The sequence below is a fragment of the Gossypium hirsutum genome, chromosome A12 (assembly GCF_007990345.1).
Source record: "Gossypium hirsutum isolate 1008001.06 chromosome A12, Gossypium_hirsutum_v2.1, whole genome shotgun sequence".
Lineage (NCBI taxonomy): Eukaryota > Viridiplantae > Streptophyta > Magnoliopsida > Malvales > Malvaceae > Gossypium > Gossypium hirsutum.
Window position 1 is genome coordinate 29001200 of NC_053435.1, and position 12404 is coordinate 29013603.

The window sequence follows — 12404 nt, forward strand, 5'->3', positions numbered from 1 at the left end:
TTTGGAGTATTGTTTTTCTGCTTTGATTGTTTAATATAAGGATTAAGTACGGAAGTATACTGTGTCTATCCTAACACTTACTAGCTCTTATGAAAACTCAATCATGGTAATAAAAACTCTTAAGTAATAATGAGCTCCATATCTTTTTGGTAATAGTATTGTGGACAAAAAAAAAATATTGCGGAGAAAAAATTTCTTTTAGAGATATGATACAACTTAATTTTGAATTTCAATATAATTACTATTTATCATAAATTTCCGTACAAAATTTAATCTGAATTAAATTCATATAAAGAGTTTAAGAAAAATTTATAAAGAGTGTAAGAAAAATTTAAAGTAAATTTATAGAAAAACTTAATTAACTATTCAATCATTCTTTAAAAAATTAATAATTTAAATTAATTTAATTTAGAAAATATCTCTTTAAAATTATGATTAATTATATAAATAATTCTAATAAAATTAATTATTACAAACATTTAATTAAATAAATTAACTTTATATAAGAAAACTAAAATAAAATAACTAAATCTCAGTAATAAAAGAACTTGTAACTCCTGAATTTTGAAATGCCAATGGGATATGGGAAAGTTTTTGCAAGGCAAATACGTGACGATGAGTGTATGCCTTCATTTTCAATTGGAGAAAAAAATGTTAGAGCAGAAGCAACAAAAGGAAGGGAGAGTGCGAGTGGCGTACCTAAGTTGTACCTTTAAGGGTCGTCCATTTATGATTTATCCCACAAACACCAAATTTTCTTCCATGGTCATTGCATCGTGTCCCCCACTTTCCGAAGCTAGCGCGTTACATTCATTCTCCATCGTCCAAATTCCAATCATAAACATGGTGATGGTGTCATTCATCAAAAATTTCTCGTCATAGTTATCCACAATTATTATACAAATATAATATTAAAAAAAGGGAATGGGAAATAAGGGAGGCGGTTGGGTTTGGAGGCCTTTCCGGCGCTAGACAGACAAAGGCTGATTGCTGCAGGCGGCATTTGGAGTGCTCAAAGAGGCGTAAGAATATTCTTTTTGGAAGGGGTGTAGGGGAACCTTTGAAATCCCCAAGATTCACAAAGAAAGGGTTAAAATAAGTCCATAATTTTTTTTAAATTTAAATTTTTTATATTTTTATTTGTAATAATTTAGTCCCGTTTTAAAATTTAGGTTTAATTATTAACATTATTAAATTTTTTTGTTAAATCTATTAGTGTGATACTTTGAAATTAAAAAAAATATTCACTTAATAATCATATAACTAAAAAAAAGATGTATTGAATCTAAATATAACAAAATAATTTTAACAATGCTAATAATTGCATATGAATTTTAAAATCTTAAAAGTAAAGGAACTAAATTTTTAAATATATATAAATTAAATTTTAAATTTACGAAGAATATAGAGACTAATGACATTTTAACTTCAATAATACCTTACCTTCTAATTTATTTCTAAATTTATGTGGTAAAAAACCGTATATTTATGATTTAACCTATCTCGCTAAGATAAAAACCACGACACCCAACATTGCTCCATGGCTTGGAAGAATATATATATAATTCTTAAAACTATTCATAATCTCTCATCCCATAAATAAGAAAATAAATGTAGTTCAATGATCTCGAACCACGTTTCCTTGCACTAGCAACAATATCGATGTCAACCAAATTAAGACTCAGTCGACTAGCTTGAAAGAATTAAATTTTATCTAAAGATTAAAAACATTCAAATTATCATATTCTCATTTTAAAAGTTATTGGTATGATCGTCATTGAATTATTAATTATTAGATTTTTTGAAAAATATAAATACTTTTAATTAGGTTTATTCATTGAATATATATCCAAACTAACAGATATTTGGATATTTAGACAGATTTAGCTATCTTCTTTTGTTTTCCGCTTCCTGTTATTTATATCCAAATTGCTTTAGATTTATTTTCAATTATATATATATTTTCTGCCTAGATCGGATCTGAATTCCAATAATAAAGATTTGATTTGTAAAATTTAAGAAAAAAGTAATAGTAATAATATATCTAATTTAGTAAATGTTGGAGCATATTAATAAAAGTAATTTTAAAATAAATAAGTTTACAAGTTTAAAAACAAATATTTAACTCACAATTTGCTTTCATAACATTCAATTTATGCTAAATTAATTGATTTATTCATGCAATGCACGAATTAATTATATATCAATTTACATTATTATTTTTAAATTTTGTAAGTTGCATTAATAATATGAGTACAAAATTAAAATATAATAAGTTTAATTTTAAAAGCAAAATAATTGATATTAGAATCAATTTAAAAAAATACTATTTTATAAATCAAATAAAATTAACATAAATAGCGATTATTAATCCAACCTATCAAAGTTTAGGTTGTTAAATATATTTTTTAAATATCACTAGTTTTAACTCCCCGCTTCGCTGGGGATCTACATTTTTTTTTATAATTTATTTGATTATAAATAATGTATGTTATTTTCAATTAATAAATAATTATTTGGTTATTTTTTGAAGTTCTAAAAATATTATTGATATATTATAACATTTTAATCATGGAAATTAACTTGTGATTCAACAAATAATTAATTTGGAATAAGGGTATGTTTGTTTATATGTAAAATGTTTTACGGAAAATATTTTCTGTATTTTCTTATGTTTTTTCACAGAAAATAATTTGGTCAATGGAAAATGATTTACAGGTCAAAGTAAAATAAGCCATTTTTCCTGTAAAATGACTTATCATTTTGAAAAGCGTAAGTTATTTTCCGAAAAAGAGCTCATCTATAGATAATTTATTTTTATATAAAAATTAACTTAAATCAAGCTTAATATTTTTATATTGATAATAAATTTTATTTTTATTTTAAAAATATTTAAAATATTATTTTTTAATATTATTGAACATATATATTTAATTATTTATATTTAGTCATATAATAAATTATTAATATAATAAATATAATTTTTTATTTTAATAAATTATTTAATACTTCAATTTTATTTTAATAATAAATTTTAAAAATAATAATTTTAAATAATATTATTGACATATTATTGAAAATATTCAATATTAATATTTTAATAATAAATATTTATTACAATTATAAATATATTAATAATAAATGTTTTGTAATATAAATTTAAAATATGTTATAAGTCTATATACACTTCACAGATTTGTAATTTATTGTTTGTACTTTTATTTTCAAGAATTTAGTCCATTTACTTTTCAAATTTAAAAATTAAGTCCAACTATTGACATCGTTAATTTTTTTTGACAATTTTGTTGATGTCACATTTTTAAATAAAAAATACTCACTTAGTAGTCATGTAATTAAAAAATGACGTTGTAATGAATTTGAATTTAACATAATATTTTTAATATATGCAAAAACAATGTAAAATATAAAATTATAGATAAAAATAAATTCAATTAAACAATAAAAAAAACTCAAATGTAAGTTTGTTTAATTGAAAATAACTTTTATGAAATATTTTAAAGAAATCTACTAAATGATAGAAAATATTTTACATAGATTCATTCAAACACCAAAAAATATTAGCTTTTCCAGAAAAGTAAATCATTTTCCAAAAATCATTTTCTGAAAGTCATTTTTAGTGAAACAAACGGAGCCTAAATTTAAATCCAAATTCAAATCCAAATTTATTCAATAATTATTTTAAATCACATAAAAAATATTACACTTACAAAAGTAACACCAACACTATATGAATACGTGAACCAAATTATCTATATAAAATTTATTAATGTGTAAAAGTTTGTATTAAAAATCATTAATACAAAACCTTATGTTTATAAATTAAATCATTATAGCAAATTATACAAATATAATCCAAGAATATTAAATAAAAAAATCAATTTTTTTAAAAAAATGCAACATACGAAAACAATTTAAATACCATATAAAAATATAAAATAAAATTATTTATATGTCAAAAAACCCTTAAGAAAATGTAAAAAAAAAATTATTCGCACCCAATTAAATCCCTGACGTTAACTAAAATAATCAATTAAACCTTTCCATTAACGGTTTCTATCATTGATCATGTCGACTGTTAAAATAAATTGACGAACCAATCAAATGGTGGCACATGACAGCTTTTGGTTTAATCTAATATTTTTGTCATCAGAATTATTAAAAAATCAAAAAAATATAAAAAACAGAAAAAGTTATAAAAAATACTTAAAATATTAAAATTTATATGAACTTATTAAAGTTATAAAAATATAAAATTTAAAAGTATTATAAAAATAAAAAAATCTAATATATTATAAAAAAATTCTATAAATTTAATAAAACTTATTGAAAATATTTAAAGTTAAAAGACGTTTTAGAATTCTTTAAAAAATATTATAATTGATATAAAATTATAAAAATTCATAAAAAGTTGAATTAGATAGGTTAGCCCAAAATCACGTATCGATATGGGAAAAGCTATTAGACCGATTGATCTAGGAATCGGGGTGGTCGAATCAATTTTTTATTTTTTAATATTTTTATCAAACCAAATTTTCATTATCCAACTATTATCATATGTTATAATGAAATATTCTAACCAATGTTTTCAGAACCAGACTGGTGGCTGAACCGATCAGGCCACTGATTTGTCAGTTTGATTGATCCATCCAATCAATTAAATAAAACATTAAAAAATAAAAATTATTAAAAAATTTTCAATTCAATCATCTGGTTCCTAAGTCAGCCAATCTAATGGCTTTCTCTAGACCGATACCCTTGCCATATTTCGATCTAATTGATCCAACCAATTGATCTGGTCTAGTTGAAGTTTTTATGATTTTTTATAATTTTTATAAGTTCATATCAATTTTAATACTTTTCATACTTTTTGTGATTTTTATAGAATTTTAATACTCTTTTATAAAAATTTAAATATTTTAAATATGTATTACTATTTTTTTAACTTAGAATTTATTAGAGTTTTATTTTTTTATAATATTTATAATTTTATAATAATTTTTGGGCGAGCAATATATGGAGGTCTGAAAGAGAGAGTGCATTGACTTGGTTTAGGGGAATATGTCAGTAGCGGACTATGAGTCAGAGTTTGTGCGACTCAGTCAATACGTGCCTGATATGGTATTTTTTTGACAAGGATCTCTGCAAGAGGTTTTGATTTGGGTTGAATCAGGACATTTAGGTCTAACTGGTGGCCAATAGCACTGAGGTAGAAGCGTCGCGATCTGTGGCAAATGAGTCTGGTAAAAGACCATCTAATTCCTCTAGAGTGTCTAGTCGACAGGCCAAGAGGGATCAAGATTTTATAGGGTCAGAAGGAGGTGCTCAATCGAGTCAGCCCAGACAACATAGATGAAACAACCCGATTTTGGGTCTAGTCGGAACAGTGATTTCGGGATTACGAATCCGACGTAGAAAGATTTATTTTTATTATATTTTTATTATCTACAATTTTATGGAATTGTTTCGTGAAAATTTCGTTCGAAAATTTTGACGTTTGAGCACTCAATTTAGCAAAAAGAACTAAATTGCAAAAAGTGAAATACTTGAGTTATATATGCTAAAGGTGTTTATTTGCTATGAGATTTTAAATTAGAGGTCCTTAGATGGTGATTAGACTATTTGTCAAGTTAGTGGACAAAAATGGACATGAAGTAAGAAAAATTTTAGTGTCGAAACCATTCTTTTGAAAACGGGGATCGACTTTGTTTGAAAGTAAAAATTAAAACGGGAGTCGCCACCAATCTTTTATCAGGTGTGATCGGATCGCCTTTGTTTTAATAAATCAATTTTAGTTTACTAAAATAGGGCCTTTGGTCTACGAAACTTGAGAGAATGAGTTCGGGAGTCGGTTACGTGCGAGGAGGGATTAGCACCCTCAACACGCCCAAAAAATTGGTACCGAATTGATTAGTTAGTGTCTTAATGTCGAAAATTAAAAATCGGGAAGGGACTTGAAATACGATTTTTTCTATTAATACTGATTTTAAAATTCTTGAATTAGCTTAAATCGATTTGTTTAAAGATTTCCTTATCTCGAGATATCGGAGTATCACATCCCGTAAGTTAGGACACAATACCATGAATTCCCGAGCACAAGGTCGCCTTTTAATTTAAATTGGAAATCCGTGCATTTCAAAACTCAAAAGGATATTTAGCTATTTAGAACCAACAAGAGAACCGAAACCCCGTAAGTTAGGGCACAATTCTTTGATGTTCTAAAATGCGAAACATTGCCTTATTTATTGAAATTAGTAAAAACATGAATAAAAATCTTTAAAGTAATGAACAACAGAATGATATAAAATAGGCGAGAGACAAAAATAACGAGTTGGAAATACATTGAAACAAATAATAAATATGACAACAATATTAAAACAATAACAATGCATGCGATATATTAAACGTAATAATAGTATCCAATGTGAAATAAAAACAACGAATATATACATAATAAAGATATTAAGAGTATGTACGTAAAATATATATATTTATAAATAGTAATAGTGTTAGAAATATACTATATATAGTGTTTGAAGTATATACATAAAATAGTGAAAATATAACTAGTAATGTTAAGATATATATAATATATACATATGTATGAAATAGATATAAAAAAAATATGTACATAATATAGTGTAAAAAATACATACATAATATAATTAAAATATATACATAAGATAATATGTAGAAAAAAAATATAAATAATATAGTATTAAAGATATATACATAAAATAGTATAATATATATTTATACGTAATATAGAATTTAGAATATACCTAATATATTAAAAGAATATATATAATATAACATTAAAAAATATAATAATAACAAAAAAAAGAGAGGGAGAGAGTAGGTGATTTCCGGCCACAAGGCCGGCCACCGTCCGGTCACCGGACCGCCGCCGGCCACCGTCGGTGCCACCGTACATGGCAGCCGGACCTCAAAAAAAAAAACTTTTTCGGTAAAAATGGGAAAGCTTCCTCCTTTTATTTTTACTTTCGTATAAAAGAAACAAAATAAAACTGAAAGGAAAACAATAAGCAAACAAAGAACTTAAAACGAGAATAGACCAAGAAACCTCTTTTGCTTTGATATTTGATTAATCTCCAAAAAAAAAAACTAGCCTCTCAAAAAACTAGCCTTTACAATAACTCTTCTCCTTTATTACTCTCAAAAAACCTCCCAAAAATCCTTTACAATAACTTTCTCCCTCAAAACTTCTTCCTCCCCTAAATACAAAATATGAGAAGGCTTATATAGCCATTTACCAAATATTTTTTATTGTTTATGTCTTCATTTGTAGGTACAAGTGGTGGTGGAGCAAGTGTGGCTAATGGAGTAGGTGGTGGAGCAAGTGTGGCTAGTGGAGTTGGCGGTGGAACAAGTGTGGCTAGTGGAGTTAGTGGTGGCAAAGGCTAGGATTTAGTTGAGAAAAGTTTAGGTTGTGGGCTAGGGTTTTTTTATTTTTATTTGGGATTAGAGTTTGGGCCATTGGGGTTTTGATGTAAATTGGGCTTTGGGTAGTTAAGATTTTGGGTTTTGGGTTTAATTTTGGTGGGTTAGGTAAGGTTAAATTGGGTTTTGATGTAAATGGGTTAAAATTGGCCTACAACAGCTGCCCCTCTTTGCTTATTATCGTGTAACGGGAATAAAGCAAAGACACAAAGAAAGACCAATTTTTCCCGGTCTTACTAAGTATGGACTTCTTTGGTACTCTTTTCATCCAGGTAGTCTCTTTCCAAACCACTGTATCTTGTTGTCTTGATCAAATCCACTGCATCTTCTGATACATGCCTTGTAGCTTCGATTTACTCCAAGGTGACTTCAAAAAGATAAGATCTACAGGTTCAATCTGCTCTTCCATCGCTTTAGTCAGATAAAATTTGTGGTCTTTTCTTTTGCAACTTTTAGAAAGGTAAGATCTGATATCATCGATCAGCTCTACTGCAACTTCAATTAGCTTCACTGTAACTTTAGGGATATAAAATCTGTGTCTTCGATTAATTCCAGTCTTTATTCTTTACTCGGCATGTGATCCTGAGCTTAACTCATTTCTCGCAATATGAATTGACTTTTTAAAACTAAACATTAAAAACATAAATTGAAAATAGCTCAGCAAGTGAGCCAAGGCTCAACTCACTTCTTGCAATATGAGTTGATTTTTAAAACAAAATTTGTAAAACAGATTTTGAAAATACCTCGGTATGTGACCCGAGGCTCAACTCACCTCTCGTAATATGAGTTGATTTTTGCAAAGCATAAATTGAAAAAAAAATAAAAATAAAAATCAATTGAAAATACCTCGGCGTGTGATCTGAGGCTCAACTCACCTCTCGCAATATGAGTTGATTTTTTTGACAAACATAAATTGAAAAGAAATTGAAAATATCTCAGCGTGTCCTAAAGCTGAACTCACCTCTCACAATATGAGTTGATTTTTTGGAAAAACAAAATTTGAAAAACAGAATTTGAAAATACCTCAACGTGTGAGTCAAGGCTCAACTCACCATTCGCAATATGAGCTGATTTTTTTGAAACACAGAAATTGAAGAACAGAAATGGAAAACACCTCAGTGTCTTGAGGTTCAACTCGCCTCTCGCAATATGAGCTGATTTTTTTTGAAAGACAGAAATTGAAAATACCTCAACGTGTCTTGAGGCTCAACTCACCTCTCGCAATATGAGTTGATTTTTGACAAACAAAAATTGAAATTACCTCAGCGTCTTGAGGTTCAACTCACCTATCGCAATATGAGTTGATTTTTTTTGAAAAACAGAAATTGAAAATACCTCAACGTTTCTTGAGGTTCAACTCACCTCTCGCAACATGAGCTGATTTTTTTAAAGACAGAAATTGAAAATACCTCAACGTGTCTTAAGGCTCAACTCACCTCTCGCAATATGAGTTGATTTTTGACAAACAAAAATTGAAATTACCTCAGCGTCTTGAGGTTCAACTCACCTATCGCAATATGAGTTGATTTTTTTGAAAAATAGAAATTGAAAATACCTCAACGTGTCTTGAGGTTCAACTCACCTCTTGCAATATGAGCTGATTTTTTTAAAAGACAGAAATTGAAAATACTTCAACGTGTCTTGAGGCTCAACTCACCTCTTGCAATATGAGTTGATTTTTGACAAACAAAAATTGAAATTACCTCAGCGTCTTGAGGTTCAACTCACCTATCGCAATATGAGTTGATTTTTTTGAAAAACAGAAATTGAAAATACCTCAACGTGTCTTGAGGTTCAACTCACCTCTCGCAATATGAGCTGATTTTTTTGAAAGACAGAAATTAAAAATACCTCAACGTGTCTTGAGGCTCAACTCACCTCTCGCAATATGAGTTGATTTTTGACAAACAAAAATTGAAATTACCTCAGTGTGTCCTGAGGCTCAACTCACCTATCACAATATGAGTTGATTTTTCTGAAAAACAGAAATTGAAAATACCTCAACGTGTCTTGAGGCTCAACTCACCTCTTGTAATATGAGTTGAGTTTTGACAAACAAAAATTAAAATTACCTCAGCGTGTCCTGAGGCTCAACTCACTTATCGCAATATGAGTTGATTTTTTTAGAAACATAAATTAAAAAAACAAAAATTGAAAATACCTCAGCGTGTCCTGAGGCTCAACTCACCTCTCGCAATATGAGTTGATTTGAAAAGCAGAATTTGTAAGGCAAAAATTGAAAAACAGAAATTGAAAATACCTCAGCGTGCCCTGAGGCTCAACTCACCTCTCGCAATATGAGTTGATTTTTGAAAAACAGAAATTAAAAGCAGAAATTGAAAAACAGAAATTAAAAATACCTCGGTGTGCCCCGAGGCTCAGCTCACCTCTCGCAATATGAGTTGATTTTTGAAAAGCATAAATTGAAAAAACGGAAATTGAAAATACCTCAGCGTGTAACCTGAGGCCCAATTCACCTCTCGCAATATGAGTTGATTTTTTTGAAAGATAGAAATAAAAACATCAAAATACCAAAAGATGTCATCTGGTGGAACTTAGGTGTCCTTTCCTTTGATTCAGTACAGCTATCATCGAAATCTCTTGTTCTGCTGAAATACATGTATATGTCATGCATGATGTTATCATGAAATGCACATGTTTGCCTGAAATGCCTTTATGCCTACATGATCATGCTATATGCCTTGGGCTTGCTTGTCATATGTCCCTTTCCGTCATGATTGTTGATGATCTGTGTTCATTGCTTTGACTCTTTACTTTCTCTTCAGGCCCTGTACCCATCCTCTAGCTTTACGACTAATCTGCGTTTCTCAGATATCGCTCTTTTGCCCCTGGTTGAACTTTGTCCTTGCTTTGAGGCTCTTGTACTTATCAAATTCTTGTCCGGGTAATGCTTAGCACTTCTTTTGTTTAGAGTATGTCATTTCACTATTTATCATGTAAATAAACCACATAATGAGATGCATGAAAATGGTCAGGTAGGGACAAAAGGATACCTCCCATTTATTCATTTCAAATGTAGCAAACAAAGAAAGTTAATCAATGATAGTAAAAAAGTGTCATAAAGAGAAAGGGGATCGCATTTCAACAAATACAAATACTCTAGATATTCAACGCATGAACTCTTCCACGTTCCTCAATCAAGAATCTTTTCGAGCATGGCTTTCTTGCGTAAGAGATTTCGAGTTTTCAGAAATGCTTCAAATACTATAGTCTCTCTGTTTGACCCACCGTTCAAAACGCCTTGCTTTTTAAGCCAGTGCTTGCTTCATTAGAATGCCCTTTAGGGTTTTCATCTTAATCTTTTGTGTTAATCAAGATGTCCTTTTCGGGTTTTCACCTTGATCCCTCTCTCTTTTTCTTTTTTATTTTCTTTTTGAGATGCCCTTTTTTTCGGGTTTTCATCTTGATTTTCCTTTTTTAAGCATAATATTTCTTCACAGCATCTGAGTTCACTGGATTCAGTAACTCCTTCCCATCCATCTCAGTGAGAATCAAAGCTCTGCCCGAGAATGCCTTCTTTACGACATATGGTCCTTCCCAATTTGGTGCCCATTTTCCTCGTAAGTCTTTCTGTATTGGAAGAATCTTTCTCAGCATGAGTTCTCCTTCGTGGAATTCTCTTGGCCGTATTTTCTTGTCATGGGTCGCGATCATTCTCTTCTGGTACATCTGTCCGTGACAAATTTCCTTTAAACATTTTTCTTCGATGAGGTTTAACTGGTCATATCGAGCTCGAACCCATTCTGCCTCCTCTGGTTTCGAATCCATTAAGACTCGTAAAGAGGGGATCTCAACTTCGATAGGTAGCACAACTTCTATTCCATAGACCAGAGAGAAAGGAGTTGCCCCCGTAGATGTCCGTACAGATGTGCGATATGCATACAAAGCAAATGGTAGCTTCTCGTGCCAATCTTTATATGTCTCAGTCATTTTCCCAATAATCTTCTTAATATTCTTGTTGGCTGCTTCAACAGCTCCGTTCATTTTCGGGCGATAGGGTGACGAGTTATGATGCTTTATTTGAAACTGCTCACACACTTCCTTCATCATTTTGTTATTCAGATTCAAGGCATTATCTGAAATGATTCTCTCAGGGAAACCATATCGACAAATGATTTCCTTTTTCAAAAATCTGCAAACTGTAGTCTTTGTCACATTGGCAAACGAAGCAGCTTCTATCCATTTTGTGAAGTAATCAATAACCACAAAAATGAACCGGTGTCCGTTAGAAGCTTTTGGGGAAATTGGCCCGATAACATCCATGCCCCATATAGAAAAGGGCCACGGAGAAGTCATGACATGAAGGGGCGAATGGGCTACATGAATCTTATCGCCATAAATTTGACATTTGTGGCATTTTCTTGCCAAACTAATGCAGTCGCTTTCCATCGTCAGCTAGTAGTAACCGAGTCTCATAATCTTCCTGGCCATAGTGAAACCATTGGCATGTGTCCCACAAATTCCCTCGTGGACATCTTCAAGTATTTTTCTGGCTTCAACAGCATCTACGCATCTCAAGAGCACTTGATCTTTTCCTCTTTTGTACAGGATGTTCCCATCAAGAACAAATCACGCTGCCATTCTTCTGATTGTTCGTTTGTCATTCTCATTTGCTTGTTCGGGATACTTTTGGTTCTTGACATATTCTAAGATATCATGGAACCATGGCCGTCCATCTGGCTCTTTTTCAATGCTGAAACAATGTGCACGGACTTCATATATGCTCATTTGAAGAGGCATTATTTCTGTTTCTCTGTTTGCTTTGAACATTGAAGCCAAAGTGGCCAGGGCATTAGCCAATTGGTTTTCTTCTCGTGGGAGGTAATTAAAAGTTATTTCTTCGAATTCTTTAATCAGCTCTGCCACTAGATCACTGTATTTGACCAGTTTCGAATCTCTCACTT